At 43.5% G+C, this 4,207-nt stretch overlaps 1 pseudogene; it reads left to right on the top strand.

Annotated features, from left to right (window-relative positions):
* The first annotated feature begins 2,340 nt into the window (after positions 1–2,340).
* On the top strand, positions 2,341–2,970 carry LOC132425391 (large ribosomal subunit protein eL13 pseudogene; annotated as a pseudogene).
* Positions 2,971–4,207: the final 1,237 nt, after the last annotated feature.

Genomic DNA, 4,207 nt, shown 5'->3' with positions numbered 1-4,207 from the left:
TGGAAGGTGCTGGCTGAGCTCTTTTCTTGTAAGCAGTTAATTTAGTTGGGGATCAGCTTGGTCTTTTGAGGTTTATTTTCAAGTATTTCTTGGGAGGGTCTAAAGTATCCTTTATTTTAGGACGACTTTAGCCTTACTCCTAAGGTGTGGCATTTCTGGAGCCTACTGAATTCTGGCTAATTGGAAGTAGAATGTCTCTCAACCCTCTGCAAGCTCTAGTTATTGTTCAGTTTGCAAGCTTGGTAGTTTTTCTTTCTCTGGTAATAGTTCTATGTGCCCAGCTTATGGAGTCTCACCTTACACATATACAGCTTAATATCTGGCCAAAGACTTAAGAGGATCCTATGAACACTTATACAGCCCTTTTTCTGTAAACCTTCTTTTGGTTTGGGAACTTGCCCCACAAATTCCAGTTGCCTCAACTGCCACAAACTCTGATCTATATCTGTCTCCTCATTTCAGTGAGGCTGCCATGTTCTGCTTGCAACTTCTCTCCCTACTATAGAAAGCCTGGGAAATTAGAGGGCTCACCAAATTCGTATTCTTTCTCTCAGGAATCAAAGTTCTGTGTACCTGTTGTTCCAAGTCTGAAGACTGTTGTTTTATATATTTTGTCCAGTTTTCTAGTTACATATTTATTTCAGGGAGGCTAACCAGCTACCAGTTATGCTATTGTGACCACAGCAGAAGTCAAACTTAGGTTTTATGAAAATAACATTTACTGAGACTCACTCTCCATTAGATATCATGTCAGAATCTTTATCTGCATTGTTTTATTTAATCTTCACTAAACCCCATAAAGTAGGTAAATTTTTTTCTTATTACAGACATAAAACTGAGGCTTAGGAAGGCAAAGAAACTTGCCCCAGGTCATGTAGCCAGTAAGTTACGAACCAGTACTAAGACCTGTCGGACTCTCCGCCCTTCTTTTAAAAGTCTCTCCTCCCTTTTAATATTGAATTATTACTTTTGCTGATTATAAAAGTATTACAGGCTTATTAAATGGATGTTTGAAAATATAAAGAAATATAAAAGGAAAAATCTACAGTTTCTATATTTGCACCATCCAGTGACAGCCACTGTTAACATTACATAAATATATTTTCAATATATAAAATGAACAGAAAGGTTAGTTTTATTTTTACAAAACTAGAATCCTACAGAATCCTACCATACATCAATACGTACTGCTTGATAAATTGCCTTTTCCATTTAATAATACCTTATAAGCATTTTCCATTAGATGTAAACATTCTTTGAGAACAAGAGTTTTTAGTTTCTATTATCACAAATTTCAACTGTAATCCAAGGTATAGAGAATACCATAATTAACCCTCATGTGCATGCAACCCTCACTTAACTGTAAAATTATTACCATTTTTCAATCTTTGAATATAATTTTTAATGGCTCATATTCTAACACATAGATGTAGCATTGTTAATTTAACCAATTCTGTTGTTGAACATTTGTGTTGTTTCTCATTATTGTAAATAACACTGCAAAGATCTTTCTGAATAAGTCTTTGTGCAAATATAAGATTACTTCCTCAGGATAAATTCCTGAAAATAAAATTATTTGATTAAAGACAATGAACATTTCAAGGCTTTTGAAACATGTTCCCAAAATGCATACTAGAAAGTTTGTATTAATTGACCTTACTTCCTCCCAATAACAGTTTCTGAGTGCTATTTCACCACATTCTCAAATAACTAAATATTACTCTTTAAACATGTATTTGACTGTTGGACAGGTTGATTGACATGCTGTTATCGCTCTACAATCACCAATCCCCATCCTTCAAATTAGCTACAGAGAGACTGGCTCTCCTATCAGTCAGAATTTACTCAGAGCGAAACATCAAAATGAGACTAGAGAACAATCACCATTGTTTGTTCCACGTATTTTTCCTATAAAAAAATACACCCTGCCAGGGACTTCCTTGGCGGTGCAGTGGTTAAGAATCCACCTGCCAATGCTGGGGACACGGGTTCGAGCCCTGGCCCGGGAAGATCCCACATGCCGCGGAGCAACTAAGCCCATGCGCCACCACTATTGAGCCAGCGCTGTAGAGCCTGCGAGCCACAATTACTGAGCCCGTGTGCCACAACTACTGAAGCCTGTGCGCCCTAGAGCCCGTGCTCCGCAACAAGAGAAGCCACTGCAATGAGAAACCCACGCACCGCAACGAAGAGTAGCCCCTGCTCCCCCCAACTAGAGAAAGCCCGCTCGCAGGAACAAAGACCCAATGCAGCCAAAAATAAAATAAATAAATTCATTTAAAAAAAAAACAACACCCTGTCTTTGCACTCGGAGGAGGCCAGTCGGCCGCAGCCGTGGCGTCCAGCCGGAATGGCATGATCCTGAAGCCCCACTCCCACAAGGGCCGTCAGGGGCGCGGGGCCACGTGGTTCAACCAGCCGGCCGGCAAAATCCGCAGACGCAAGGGCCGGCAGGCCAAGGCGCGCCTCATCGCCCCGCGCCCCACGTCTGGCCTCCTCCAGCCGGTGGTGAGATGCCCCACGGTCAGGTACCACACCAAGGTGGGCGCCGGCAGGGGCTTCAGCCTGGAGGAGCTGAGGGTGGCTGGCATCCACAAGAAGGTGCCCCGGACCATTGGGATCTCAGTGGACCCGAGGCGGCGGAACAAGCGCACGGAGTCCCTGCCCACCAACGTGCAGCGGCACAAGGAGTACCGCTCCAAGTTCATCCTCTTCCCCAGGAAGCCCACGGCCCTCAAGAAGGGAGACAGCACTGCTGAAGAGCTCAGATTGGCCACCTAGCTGACGGGACCAGTCATGCCCATACGAAACGTCTATAAGAAGGAGAAAGCCAGAGTCATCACAGAGGAGGAGAAGAACTTCAAGGTGGTCGCCAGGCTCCGCATGGCCCACGCCATTGCCTGGCTCTTTGGCATCCCAGCAAAAAGGGCCAAGGAGGCTGCAGAACAGGATGTTGAAAAGAAAAAATAAAGTGCTCTTGGCAAATTGTGATTTAAAAAACAAAAAAAACACCCTACTTATCCCATATATGTGGTCCTGGTGCCTAACATTTGTACCCACTTAGAAAGGCAAGAATTCCTTATTTTGGCAGCAATGGAGGACAGATGATGGTCCTGGCAAAAGTGGCACCAGCCACCTGTCTGGGACTAGACCAAAGCTAACACTGGCTAACACTGTGCTCAGCCTTGCATGTGCCTTCCTGTTCTCTCCGCTTGCATCCAGACTTACAAATCAAATCTCCAGAAGTTGGCTCCAACACAGTTTACAAACATGTTTCAATGGGCAGAGAGAAGTTCAGGACACAAGGATGGCTTATGTGAGAGAACCATTCTGTGAGAACTGAGATCCCCTCAAATCACTTCCCCCCCCTCCTCTCTGGCCTTGGCACTCAAGCAGAAGATCTGAAAAGATGCCAGGATAGTCCCAGCATTGGAAACTGGCTCTGGACAATAAAGGGATGGGAAAAGCTACAGAAACTAGTCTAAAATATGCAGCTAGGCCATGTGAATTTCAATACAGAAACTTACATTCTCATTAGAGCGTAAGCTTCATAAGACTGAATTTTGTCTTTTTGGTTCAGAAATTTATCCCAAAGGTAAGAAATAATGCCTGACACATTGTAGGCACTCAATAAATGTTTGTTGAGTGGATTCATTAAATGTGGATTCATTAAATGGAAAGAAAGAATTGGGAAAACCATATTCAACAATTATGTATTAAACACTTTATATATTGAGACAGGAAGGGGGCAGGGCACATTTAAAAGAATGACAGAGCCATTGAGGACACAACATAAACTGGTTAGAACCAACCAGTCCAAGATGGTGGACAAGTCAACTTCCATTAGACCTTGAGCCTCTTTTATGCTCATTGTGAGACATCAGCAGGCTAAATGACACACCCACAGGCGCCATGACAGTTCTGAGGCTGACCATAAAAGGCCAAAAAGTGGGAAGTGACCCAATTCCTGGAAATCTCTGCCCCTTCCCTGAAATAGTTGGAATAATCTTCCCACTCATTAGCCTATGAAATTACCCAGCCCATAAAAACTAACCACCCCGTATCTCAGGGCCACTCTCACTTTCTGAGATGGCCCATACTCCGTCTGTGGAGTGTGTATCTCCTTGAATAAATCTGCTTTCACTCTACTTCGGCTCGCTCTTGAATCCCTTCCTGTATGAAGCCAAGAGCCCTCACCTGGCAGCCA

Source organism: Delphinus delphis, chromosome 5 (genome assembly GCF_949987515.2).
Source record: "Delphinus delphis chromosome 5, mDelDel1.2, whole genome shotgun sequence".
NCBI classification, from domain to species: domain Eukaryota; kingdom Metazoa; phylum Chordata; class Mammalia; order Artiodactyla; family Delphinidae; genus Delphinus; species Delphinus delphis.
Note: the sequence above shows the minus strand (reverse complement) of the source record. Positions and strands in the feature narration are given on the sequence as shown.